Source organism: Protopterus annectens, chromosome 6.part0, assembly GCF_019279795.1.
Source record: "Protopterus annectens isolate FY-2018-M chromosome 6.part0, PAN1.0, whole genome shotgun sequence".
In the NCBI taxonomy this organism is placed as follows: Eukaryota; Metazoa; Chordata; order Ceratodontiformes; family Protopteridae; genus Protopterus; species Protopterus annectens.
The window spans coordinates 563,623,331-563,637,674 of NC_056737.1; positions in this window are offsets into that span (position 1 = coordinate 563,623,331).

The window sequence follows — 14,344 nt, forward strand, 5'->3', positions numbered from 1 at the left end:
ACACTTTCTGTGTTAAGTAGACTACCGCCTATGTGGTAGTTCATGGGTACAGAGCTTTTACCAAAGGGGATGACAATGCACTTTTTGGCATTGAGCTTGAGGCCATGGCTTTGACACCAGGCATCTTTCTCAGTGAGACACTTTTGTCGGATGTCCACGTTGTTAGGAGTTTTGATTATGGCTCCTAGTTTGCAGTCATCTGCAAGCATTGTTAGCCAAATACCTTCTGTTAGCCTGTACTTCAGAGAAGTAGATACCAAACAGGAGAGGAATCAGGACTGGACCCTGTGGTACTCTCCACTTGTCACTGGTCTGAAGTCAGATTTGGAGTGTGCTACTTTCACAGTGTGGGTTCTGTCAGTGAGCCAGCTGGCAACCCATCTTGTGACATAGAGATTTATACCTAGTTTAGTGAGTTTATCTATAATTCCAGAGTGGGGGATGGTGTTGCAAGCCTTGGCAAGATCTAGATGGGCTGTGTGAAACACCATACACTCGTCTACGGCTTTGGTGACTGCTTCAAAGAAGTCTTTTTACAAATCTGAACTAGGTGCATCCAGAGTTTGGAGATTACCAATGTCTTTGTTTATAAATATGATGATACGTTCCATGGCCTTGCAGACCAGGCTTATCAGGCTAATGGGGTGGTAGTTTCAAGGGTCCATGGCTCCTCCCCATTGTGGTGTGGGATAACCATCGCTGTGCACCATTCAGTGGGCACAAAGCCTGAGGTGAGACTATGACTGAACATGGTTCTTAGGTGGAGTGCCAGTTCGTTCTGTAATTCATGTAGAACACAGCCTGGGATGTTGTCAGGTCCCATGGATGCTGTGTTCTTGGCTTTGGAGAGTGCGATTTTTACCTGTGTAGCCATGAATACAGGAACTTTGCATTCTTACGGTATAGAGATGGGCCCTTTAGGGGGCGAGAGAGGAGTAAAGTTAGCACTGAACCTATCTGCCAGGATGTTGACAATATTAGTTGGTTCTGTATATTTAGTGCCATTGTGCTGTAACTCAGAGTAGATCTGAGTGTTGCCATTGAGATTCTTGATATAGATATAGAATGCTTTGTGGTTGTCTTTAGAATCAGTGGCAATTTTGTTTTCGTAACTAACTTTGGAGGATTTTAAGAGGGATCTCAACCTCTTCCTGAGGCTGACCAGGGAGTTACTCCAGTCATGGGACTTTACTCTTTTTGGCAATAGTTTCTTTCTTCTGTTGTATAGTTTGTTTATGGCAGGGGACCACAAGATTGGCTTCCTTTTTTTGGAAGATAGCATCTTGGTTCTATTAGGGAATAACATGATTCATGCACTTGTGTAAGTGCTTATAAAGTGCTTTTGTGTAGGATTCAGCAGTTGTATGTCTATTGTCTGTCTGCATGGGTGTCGTGAAGTTTGCCACTTCTGTCTTAAGAAGCGTGAAGTTGACTTTGGAGAAATTTTTTACAGTGGTTTCCATAATGGGGGATGGGGGCGGGATGTGTATGTCTAGGGTGATTAACTTGTGGTTGGATCTGACCAACGAGGAATTGACCTCTGGTGTGGAACACTGGTTACCCATGTTAGTAAAAACCAGGTCTAGGATATTGCTGCCCCTGGTGGGGATGTGGATAAGTTGATCCAAGGCATTGGAATTTATGAATTCCAGAAACCGTTGAGCAAAACAGTTGGTACAGGAGTAGTTTTCCCAGTTAATATTGGGGTAGTTGAAATCACCCTTTATTTGGTTGTTGGGTTGTGCCCTAATATTTTCCAGTGTATCAAGAAATGAGGAATGGGAATCCTGGGACATGTGGGGGATCTGTAGCAAGCTACAATTTGGATTGCCGTCTTGCCCAGAGTTAATTGCACTTGGCTAATCTTGGATGCATTATGCTGAGCAGATAGCCTGGAGGTGTGGAAATCTTTAATGAATATGGACACTCATCCACCTTTAGTGTTTTGGTCCAGATTGGATGTCTGAAAGGTGTGGTATGAATTATAGCTTGGTAATGCAGGGGTGCTCCCTGGAGCCTTGAACCAGGTGTCTGTCACTGCACAGATATCGATGTTCTCCATTTTAAGGAGTGGCTCGAGTGAGAGCATTTTGAGGTTTAGACTTCTAGCATTGAGTAGCATTACCCTCAGATTTTGCTTGCTTGTACCTGTTACAGTGGTAAATTTGTCATTTGAACCTTGCCTAAAAAAGGCACTATAGGGTTGGCAAGTGCCTTAGCCAGTATCCGGAATCCCAAGGGTGTCAGGTGCAGGCCATCTCTAGTGAAGCATTGTGGTCTGTCAATCATGTCATCCCAGGCAGACAGATACTGGATCCCATTAGAATGACGATCATGTTATCCCAGGCAGACAGATACTGGATCCCCTTAGAATGACACCAGAAGCTTAGCCAATTAATGAAGTCAATCATTTTGTCCTTGTACTGTGGTATCATTCTGGTTAATGGCAGGATGCTACTCAGGGCTAGGGTCATACCTGCCTGGGCTACAAGATTGGAGAGCTCCTTCATGTCTCTTTTCATGTAGTCCAGGGAGGTATGTCTCAGGTCATTCACACCAACATGGACAATGACAGTCATATTTGTACTTGTTGTGGAGTGAACTGAGTGTGTGCATTATGTGGTGGATCCCGTTACCTGACAGGCAGCTGACAGTAACTTTCTCCTTGTTTAGCCTGGTGAGTGAAACATCAGTGGGTCTGACTATAGGGTCACCTATGACTAGAGTGTTGGGTACATTGTTACACCTTATGGGCTGTGGTTGAGTGGCACACTGAGTTTTTAGGGTATGTGTCATTTGGGTTGTGTTGGAGGGTGGAGGTTGCTTGGGTTTCTGCTTTGGAGGTCTGTGTTGCTTGTGCAAAATTTTATTGAGAGCCTCCGCAAATGTAGGTGTGTGTTTTGTGTTTCTATGTGTGTGCTTTGGTGGTGCAGGTTTTGAGGGACTATGTGATGAGTTTGGTGTGGTGCAACTGTTTATCTTCTCCTCTTGACTGTCTAGTCCAGTCTTGGGTGAAGAGAACTTTGCTTCCAATTTGGCTATATAAGTGCATCTCTCACAGGTTGTAGTGTTGAGCAGTAGGAGGAGAGGGTTGTCTGTGTACATGACAAAATTGCTGCATTGTCCCAAGATGCCCAGATTAATCAAGTGGCAGGAGAAAACACCAGCAGCTGACCCTTAGACATGCCTTGACAGGTGCTTATTTATTAAGTACTAAAAACTGTTTTCCTCTAGACAAGTGAGGAAAGTTGAGTGATGTAGTAATTTGTAACTTATTTAGTGCTTACAATGAGTTCTGAAAAAGTGCTGAGCTCAAAGAAACAGATTTGAGTGCTAAAACTAAAACAACTGGTTAGTTCTAAGGGAAATTTTGAAGATCAAACATTATGGCGCAGGGAATATTTTAACCTTCGCTAAGTGGCAATGCATAATGTATTTTTATTTATTTATTTTTATTTTAACAGTAGCAAATGAGCAAACTGATTTAAACAAATTAACCAATAAAAAGCTAAAAAACTGAACCCCATTCCAGCAGTCTTTGATCAGACAATTTCTAACTGCACACTCCTGCCACTAGGGTGCAGGGAACCTTCCCCAAAAAAGATGGCCTGGATCAGTGCTCAAGTTATACAAACAAAGCTAGATTCAGCAGGTCTGAATCTAGTCTATGCTACAGCAAACAAGGCATACCAATTTCAGAAAGAAACAGTTCAAATAAGCAGGCACAATAAACCTTTAACAAGAAACTTCCAGCTCAGAAGATATCAATAGTCATTTCAAATTTCTAAATTCTTGGCAACCATCAGCTACTATTTTTGACTATTGTCCCACATGTCCCCTGTAGATCAAATGTTGTTTCTGATGTTGAACTCCTTGTTGTGGAGTTAAAGCTAAGGAGTCATCATTTGGTATCAGTCATGTCTGTTTCTGATATGCAGACATAACTCTACCCCATGGTGGCTGGTATGAGCAACAATGTCATGGCAGGACCCTACTGTCCTCTCCCCCTACACATGTGTATTTTCATTCACACAGACACACACACAGTGATGTAATCATAAGTTTCATAGTGCCAAGCCCAACAGTGTAATTTGTTTATGTTAAGTGGAAAGCAAAACTATGCTTGTTTGTTGAAAATATATGGACCAGAACCACTAATTACCTCATCCCATAAGGAGCAAGTCAGCATCTCTCACTCATTTCATCCCTTCCCCTGCCAGGTCTTTAAGTGCCAGAACCACTAATAAAACTCAGGTTTTCTGGGACATAGTCAGACTTTATACCCCTAAGCGAAATAGCCTTTTCATTTTGTCTACCTGTGCTGTTATTGTAAGCCAATGCATATTTTCAGTGAAACTTATGATTTTTTGGTAACATTTGATAACTTATCAATAATGGAAATATGGTTTTCTTAGCTTTAAGCAATAAACCTGAAATAGTTAACAATTGCATTTGAAGGTATGGTATGACTGAATCAGCAGATGATGATGCTTTGCAATATCCGGTAATTAAGACATTCTGAAAGTACAAATAAAGCGGGTGAAAGCAAGACTAGTGGCATGTTAGTAAAATCCAAAAAAGTATAATATGGTAAAGCGCTTTTCATTTGCTCTGTCAACAAACTTCACCTGCTTTATTTGTACTTTCAGTTTGGTTAGTTTAATAATTTTTTGACTTAAGACATTCCCCCGGATTCCACAAGCCCTGCATAGCATGCAGGACTAATGCAGGAGCTCCAGCAGGCAATATGTCTGCCGTGCGATCCAGGAATAACCTGTAGGGGTATGCACAAACACTACTGCACAAGTCCTGCATGGACTCAGCCCCTGTATGAAATTACCCTATTTGCAGGAGAAATCCATGTAAATGAGGTAAATTTCTGATCCAGGAACCTGGCTGTGCAGGACTAGTGTAATCTGCAGAAATATACTCTGCCAGTAACGGAGTACATTTCTGCAAATTACAAAACGGAGCCATGACAGCTCCAAATAAAGGGTGGATGTCATATATAAAGCATGCCAGTGACCAACTATAAGGCCATTGGCATGGAAAACACAAACAAAAAAATCAACTTTTATTTTTTTTTAGCCGATCTCAACTGTTTGAACGTAGGGCACCGGCACACAAATTGGATCGAGGGAAAATAAGAAAAAAAAAATAAAATAAGCATTTTAACCAAAATCACTATTCTGCCATTATCCTCAATGGCAGATAGAAGACAACATGGCCAGTGAATAGTGGTTGCTAAGGGGGGAGGCTCAGTGTGAGACATGTATTTATGCATTAATAAGCAATCCTATTCAAATGAGGGGAATGATAGTGAATCCCAGAGTTCCCCTGCATGCTAGGCAGCTCCCAACAGTGTAAGAGCAGGAATAGCTTGGTGCAAGCCTAGGAGTTAGCTGACATCATAGGGGGGTGTGTCAGTCATACTGTAAGTGGATTGAAGCCCTGTGGCTCTGGTTTGCTCCTAGCTTAGCACAGCTAAGCAAGGGGTGCGTCTGAGGCTCCCTAGCACTCTTTACATTGCCTAAGTGGGTGTGCACACCCTGCACCTGGTTTTAAAAGAAAAAAGAAAGTAAATCAGGAAATAGCAGCTCTGTGCACATTTTAGCACTGTGTTTGTGTGGCACACTCCCGGGCTTAAACAGGAAGGCAATGGGAAGGGAAAACAGCAGTAGGAAGGTAATCTAGGAGAACTAGCATAGTTGGCAGGTGAAATGTATCAGAATCAGCCAATTACACAGGCAGCAGACCAGCCCAGCCCAGAACACTACTATAAACTATGCAAACACCTTTCCCTCTGGTTTTTCCCATACTCTACACCACCAGTGTATACAAGCGAGGAACTTTTAACAAACAAAACAACAAAATGAAAGGGGCTGCAGCAGCTATCATACAACAACATGTGGAAGAGGCTGAGGGTGGTGAGGATGGGAATGCTGTTGACCAACCCACAGTGAAGAGATGGAGAAGAGTGTACAGACTCACGGTAACCTACCAGGGGCTACATGAGCTGGAGATGGTGGAGCACTATAGGGTGGACAGGGACCGCCTACAGCAAATTGTTGAGCTGTGCTGACCATGCCTGACACACCGAACTAACAGAGGGGAACCCATCCCAGTGGATACCAAGGTATGTGTAGGCCTAGAAATACTAGCCACAGGTACCTTCCAAAGCCCTACTGGGATATCATGGGGATCTCACAGGCATCAGCATCAAGAATATTCCACCAGTTCCTGGATGCCATTTCAGCACATGCCGGTGAGCACATATATTTCCTCAACATCCGTGACGTGTTGGCCAACAATATGCATCTCTTCCACTGAATAGCAGAATACCCTGAGGTAGTGAGTGCTATAGACTGCATGAACATATGCATAAAAGCACCACCCTGTGATCGGGGTAGGGTCTACATCAACCGCAAAGGCTTCACCTCCATCAACTACCAGGTCGTATGCGATGCCCAGGGCATAATAATAAATTGTGTGCTGGCTGCCCTGAAAGCTATCATGATTCCCACATCTGGTATCTGACACAGCTGTACCAGAGATTTGCCAGTGGGGACATCCCTTACAGTCACCTAGTGGGGGATGCTGGTTACACACTGGAGCCGTGGCTGATGACACCCATCAGAAATGCTCACACACCCGAACAAGAATGCCATAATGAGGCACACGCACAGACCAGACTTATAATAGACTGTGTGTTTGGGATGCTCAAGTCATGGTTCCGGTGCCTGAACACATCTGGTGGAGCCTTGCAGTACTCACCAGCTACATGTACTCAAACTGTCATCATATGCACCATGCTACACAATATGATCCTGCAGAAACAGCTGTAGTAGGAACAGCATGTGGCAGAGCCACACAGGCCCCCACCAATGCCTGCACAGGCACAGAGTGACTCGGAGAAGGAACAACCTTAGCCTGCCCCAGTAGGCAGATGGAGGTGTGCCCAGTATGCCCTGGCATTGGCAAAGAGGCAATGCATAGCACATACACTGACACAGTAGGGACCCAGGGAATGACACCTCTCTCTGACTTGCACATACAGTAAAAGGGATGACAAACATGACACTACCTGTATTCAGCCATGTATAGGGAATATACTATGTGCATCCAACATATGCAGCCCTTCAGCACCATCCACAATACTGGCACGCACACAAGGTAAGTCTCTCAACCTACCAGTTGCCGAATGGAGTAGAATGTATTGTTACCTGTATCTATGGTATGGATGTGAGCATGCAAGGGAATTGGGTGGCTGAATGGTATGCCAGCAGATAGTAGACACCAGTAGTGACACCATGAGACCTGTAACAAATACTGGTATCACCACAGTAGTCAGTACTAAACAGGGTCACAAAACCCACTGCAGGAAATGTGCTGGGCCACATGTGTGTCCATATGACTCACACATGCCTTTCAGGGAGGTTCACATACCCAACAACAGTCATAGCCAGCAGTTCAGGTGTAGACAAACACAAACAAAGGCTGCACTATGGCCTCTGAATGATGCCTATGGGTAACTCCCCCAGGCCTACACAGACAGACTCCAGCAGGTCAGTCATGGGATGTTAGTTCTGAAGGGTAGGTAGTCAGAAACTAATATGTAGGTCAATCAAAGCTAAGACCTGTAGTCCACTGATATGCCTCTAGTCAGCATGATAGGTTAGAATACAGAATGAAAAGGAGTAACAGTCAGGTGTGCCCCCCCCATCCTGTGTAGAAGCATAGAAACAGTCAGGTGTTCCCCCCAATCCTGTATAGAAATGTAGTAACAGTCAGGGGTGCCCCCCAGTCCTGTGCAGAAATGTAGAAACAGTCAGGTGTGCCCCCACCAATCCTCTGAAGAAATATAGAAGTAATAAGGTGTGCCTCCAAATCCTGTGTAGAAATGTAGAAACAGTCAGGTGTGCCCCCCTCCCCCAATCCTGTGTAGGAATGTAGAAACAGTCAGGTGTGCCCCCCCAGACTTATTTAGAAATGTAGTAATGGTCTGGTGTGCCCCCCAATCCGATGTACACATGTGTAACAGTCAGGTCTGCCCCCCACAACCCTATGTAGAAATGTAGTAACATGTATGTGTAGGTATATTACCAGTGGACCACAGATGCCCAGAGGTGGCCAAGGTAGCAGGATGGGTTGCACCATTTGCACAATATGCATGTATGTGTGTGCTAGGTTCGTGTGTGTTTCATATTGTGTGAGAGTGGTCAGTGTGTATGCATGTTGAGGTAAGACCTGATGGCCATTGCCCACTACTGCTGATGACAGGGACAAGCCCTCACAACTGCAGTGCCAAAGGCAATTCCCACCAGTATAACACATGCTAGCAGTAAGCCACTGTAAATGTATGGTGGTAATATGTGTCATCATCTGAAAGACTGACATGGCATGGCTGATGGGCTAGATATACAAGCAGTACACAGAGGAAAGTACCCCAAACATACAGTATATATTGTGTCACTGTGAAATGGAGACACCCTTGGAATTGTACATACAGGTATGCATCACATTATCTGGTCCTGTAGTAGGGGATACAGGTGGTGTCTGCCTGAACACTTGCAGATCACAAAGGAGGTGGGACTGATGTATTTGGAAACAGCTGATGTGCCTGCACATGCCAGCATAACTGGAATGCCCCATGCATATCTTTGTATTAGATGCAAGTAGGGTCCATAACACACATGCACCCAGCTCCCACAAACACCACTCACATGTACCTCTCTAGTTGTATCCCTGCTGTGGGGAAAGGGTACAATATGACCCCACCTGTATATGGCAATAGCAAAAGAATGCAGCATGCAGCGCAAGTGTCCCATGCAGGTGTGTCCCAAGCCACAGGTAGCACCCTGCCAGAATCCACACCACCTGATCAAGACTGATAGAAGGTATTGGCATGAACACCCAGCACACCTACCCTGTCACCCCAAGGGAATATACTGTATGGCGGCCTGAGGCTGTAGGACTGAAAAAATGCAACAGACTGCCACATCTGGCCCGTATCAATAACTTATGGCCCACAGGCCTCTGCCAAAGGTCTGTGTCTCACACGTACTGCCAATGCATGTTATGTCATGGGCACCCAAATAACAACATAACACACTCCACATAAGTCATATGCAAGGCCATGTGGACAAACAACAGTAACATGTCCCCCATGTCCCACTACATGAACTGTGGACCAACACCAACACACAGCTGTGATGTGGTGATAATCATAGGGAAAGTATCAGAGAATGTATGCATAATGTATGGAAGAGGATAGAATAACAGTGGGGGTGAAAGCCTGGGCAGCATGGAATGTGCAAGGTCCGAAACAAAGCTGTGTGCACACACTATCCCTGACTGCAAACACATAAATGGGTGGCTACATACCTGCCCATACACCACGATAGGGGTAATGTCCTGACTCATGGCCCCTGCCTCTGGGTAACCTGTGTGAATCTGTACAGCTGTGAGGTATTGTCACAGCAAGATAAGGTCATACTGTCATGTCGATGGGTGTACAAGCATGGGATCCTCTGCCAGCACTGTACCAAGATGCTGAACTGGATACACAGACCCAGCAGCAAGTATCTGCAGCTCCACCTCCAGAATGGCATAACTTACCATGAATATGTAGGCATCTGTCCACAATACTGGACACAGCTGCAGGCACCCTTGTCCCCCAAGAAATCACTGTGAGCAAGAATGTCCACCTGACAGTACAAGAGAACAGAAAATATCACACTGTATAACAGCACACGTCTGAATATCTCTGTTAACAGCAGTACCATGTAACTGAAACACCACAGACACAATCACCTACAGTACACACTATCCCCTGCAACAGTTTGTCCCCATATTCCCAAATGATTGACGGATACCCTGTAGAAACAGTTTGCTACCTGTAGGTGTACAACACAAAGGTCTGCACTGAAGTACAAACTACCTGGAATCGATCCACGCATTCATTACAGAAGGGCATACTGGGCATGCTCACACACTTAGAGAAATTAAGGCAATGTCAGACAACAACATTCTGAAAGGTCATACTGGGCATGCTCACACACTTAAACAAATGAAGCCCATGTCTGAAGCCCATGTCTGCAAGCAACAGTGGACCATACATATCTGGCAGTTGCAGATGTTAGTGCATACACTCCTTGGTATGCACCAGTCATGCTTTACACATACAGCGGATAGGAATACAGACATATATCCAAGGACAACACACTATAATAAGCCAAAGGTAGACGTACATAGATGTGTGGAAGAGAGTGACTGTGACAAGGAGCCATCAATTATGAAGCCTGTCCCACCCAGCACACAGCCAAATGGCTACAACCACATGAGGTGTAAATGTCACTCACTGTAGGCATTAGCCATCAGTATCCATCAGCAGTACAGAATATGTTGTGCAAGTGCTAGCTGTGCAACATGACTGTACAAGGAAGCAGTCATCTAGCAGCTGTATACATGTACCTGTGGAATATAACCCTGCGTGTGCCCACATGTGATGTGTCAACCTCTAGATGAAGGGGTTATGGCACATGCACACACACTGCCCTCCCCATAGCTCTATTATGACAAGCCTGCTGAGGTCATCCACTTTGAAATACACCTTTGGGAAAAGTATAGCCCAGTAATCTCTGTGACACATCCTATAACTGTGTACTGCTGTAGTGTGATAAACTAGTTAGGTAGGAGTTCTAATCCCAGACATGGCAACTGTGTGTGTGTGTGTGTGTGTGTGTGTGTGTGTGTGTGTGTGTGTGTGTGTGTGTGTGTGTGTGTGTGTGTGTGTGTCTCTGTCTGTGTGGAGCACAATGCTTTTTAGGCTAGTCCTTCAAACTACAATTCAAATGCCCTACATTGGCAAGGCTGCTGATGTCAATCACTGTGAAATACACCTTTTGGAAAGGTTTAGCCCAGTAATCTCTGTAGCACATCCAATAACTGCATATTGCTGTAGTGTGATAAACTAGTTAGGTAGGAGTTCTAATCCAGACATGGTAACTGTGTGTGTGTCTCTCTGTTTGTGTAGAAAGCAATGCTTTTTAGGCTAGTCACACTCAATACAATTCAAATGCCATACTTTGGCAAGGCTGCTGATGTAATTCACTGTGAAATACACCTTTGGGAAAGATGTAGCCCAGTAATCTCTGTGGCGCGTCCCATGACTGCGTACTGCTGTATTGTGATAGACTGGCTAGGTAGGAGTTCTAATCCCAGACATAACAACTGTGTGTGTGTGTGTGTGTGTGTGTGTGTGTGTGTGTGTGTGTGTGTGTGTGTGTGTGTGTGTCTGTCTGTCTGTAGAGAGCAGTGCTTTTTAGGCTAGTCACACTCATTACAATTCAAATGCCCTACTTTGGCAAGGCTGCTGATGTCATTCAATGTGAAATACACCTTTGGGAAAGATGTAGCTCAGTAATCTCTGTGGCACGTTGCATAACCGTGTACTGTTGTAGTCTGATAAATGAGTTAAATAGGAGTTCTAATCCAAGAAATGGCAACTGTGTGTGTCTCTGTCTGTGTATAGAGCAATGCTTTTTTAGGCTAATCATGCTCACTACAAATCAAATGTCCTACTTTGGCAAGCCTGCTGATGTCATTCACTGTGAACTACACCTTTGGGGAAAAGTACTCCAGTAATGCCCATGGTGCGTCCTATAACAGCATAATGCTGTAGTGTGATACAGAACTGTGGTAGAGTTTCTATTCACACACATGGCAGTTGTGGATGTTTGTGTGTGTGTTTCTATGTCTGTATAGGGAGCAATGCTTTTTAGGCTAGTCACACTCACTACAATTCAAATGCCCTAATTTGGCAATTCTGATGATGTCATTCATTGTGAAATACACCTTTGGAGAAGGAGTTCTCTAGTAATTTCCGTGGCATGTCCTATAACAGTATAATGCTGTCGTGTGATGTAGAACTCTGGTAGGGGTTCTCTTCCCACACATGGCAGTTGTTTGTGTTTCTATGTCTGTGCAGGAAGCAATGCTTTTTAGGCTATTCACACACACTACAATGCAAATGCCCTACTTTGGCAATCCTGCTGATTTCATTCACTGTGAAATACACCTTTGTGGAAAGAGCACTCCAGTAATCTCCATGGTATATTCTATAACAGCATAATGCTGTCGTGCTATATAGAACTCTGGTAGGGGTTCTATTCCCACACATGGCAGTTGTGGATGTTTTGAGTGTGTTTCTATGTCTGTGTAAGGAACAATGCTTTTTAGGTTAGTCACACTCATTACAATTCAAATGCCCTACTTTGGCAATCCTGCTGATGTCATTCACTGTGAAATACAACTTTGGGGAAGGAGTACTCCAGTAATCTTTGTGGCACATCCTATAACTGCATAGTGTTGTAGTGTAATAAACTAATTAGGTAAGAGCTCAAATCACAGATGTGGCTGGTGTGTGTGTGTGTGTGTGTGTGTGTGTGTGTGTGTGTGTGTGTGTGTCTGTGTTTATCATTCGTATCCTCTGTGGAGGTGGTTGGGAGTGTGTAACAACTGGACTCATTGTTGAATGAGTTTTGCACATTTCTTATATGGTGGCCCTAGTATATGTGAATGTCCACCATACAGTGATAACAGATGTGAAATAGCCAAGAGGCTGGAGTGCAAATCCATACCTCTAATTGTGACATCAAGGCCAGGTGAACAAAGTTAGCAACCCTTGTATTTCCCAGAGAACACTCTAAACCTATGTCTCATACACACACACACACACACACACACACACACACACACACACACACACACACACACACACACACACACACACACACACACACACACACTTGCCTAGGCAACAACCGCTATGCTGGTAGTACCCTGCATATTGCCCACTGATAGTAACCATGGTGTGATTGCAGTGGGCTACAGAGGGCATGGCACCCTGTGCATCAGTCCAATAGGCACGTACATGCAGACAGTGCACCTTCCCTATGTTCCCCACTGGACACCTGCAACACCTGTGGTGCCATCAAATGTGACCCACAAAGGACATACCATGTCTGAAACACATGCCCTGTATGGACAGATGCCACTGACACCAGGGAATACCTGTATCATGCTATCAATGTAGGTGCAGGGTCAACCTGCCGTCCATTACCAGTTCCAGTCCCATGAGGCCAGGACTGGCACATCTTATGATAACAATCTGTGTACACAGCATGAGCCAGACACCCCAGGTACAGTTCCACATGTCACTATACATGCATGTGGGACATGTGGACATCCCAGACACTGTCCATGTCATGGATTAAGGAACACATACATGGCAAGCAATGCACAGCAATGGCACACACAATAGTTACCCAGGTGACTGGATGGTGAATACAATACCCACCTGTGTGGGAAAATCTCAACACTACACCCCTAAGCCACACTGCAGACCATTGTCATGTGGCCTGATGCCAAGGTATACCCATCATCAAGCCTTGTATAGCTGTCTGGCACAGTCGACCACAACAAACTTGTGAACCAATGAACCCATGCATGTCAGTGCTAGCACCCTTTGTCTGTGTGTATGGTGTATGATGCCTATGACTGCATTCACACTCACAACAACCCCCACTGGCATACTGAAGCATGCTGTCTGATGACAGACACCTCCACATACCCTTTACCCATATTACCTCTGAATAACCACTGTGGTGCATGTGACACATGCACAGTACTGTGTGGTGGCAATCTAACTAGTGATGAGTTGTATTCCTGACCCTGCCAAGTGTGTCAATGTGTGTGGGTCTCTGAGAGAGTGTGGCTGTGTTGACACTGACACCTATTCATGTGGACAGGCATGTGTACTACACCTTCCATATAGCTACCATATCACTTTTACAGATGTCACTCACCATCACATATATGTTTGGAGGGCTCTTCAACATGTAACCTATGTGGCACATCCAATACCTGCATAGACGTGTGATAGCAATACATAGTCAGTCAGGGTTTTGATACCCTGTACTGGTAGGTGTGTGACACAAACATGCCGAAAGTTTACACTACCACCCCTCCCTGACATATCTTTGCCTCTGTCTGCCTCTCTCACTCCCTCTCTGGTGGATGTGGAGACTTATACCTGGTTTTCTTAGGCAGCAGCATAAGTGATGCTCATGATCTGCTGATGGCCTCTGCACGAACTGCAGCCCTCCTCTAGCTGATTGCATGTGGAACAGCTGTGGTAACATTCCCATAGCCAATTGCATGGAAACACACTTCAATATCTAGGAACATCATGTCGGTGTTGGGCCTTTTCATTCACTGTGAGCAGGACCTAGATCTGCTGTTTAGCAAACAGCATCACAGATGGATTGGGGATTTACCAAAT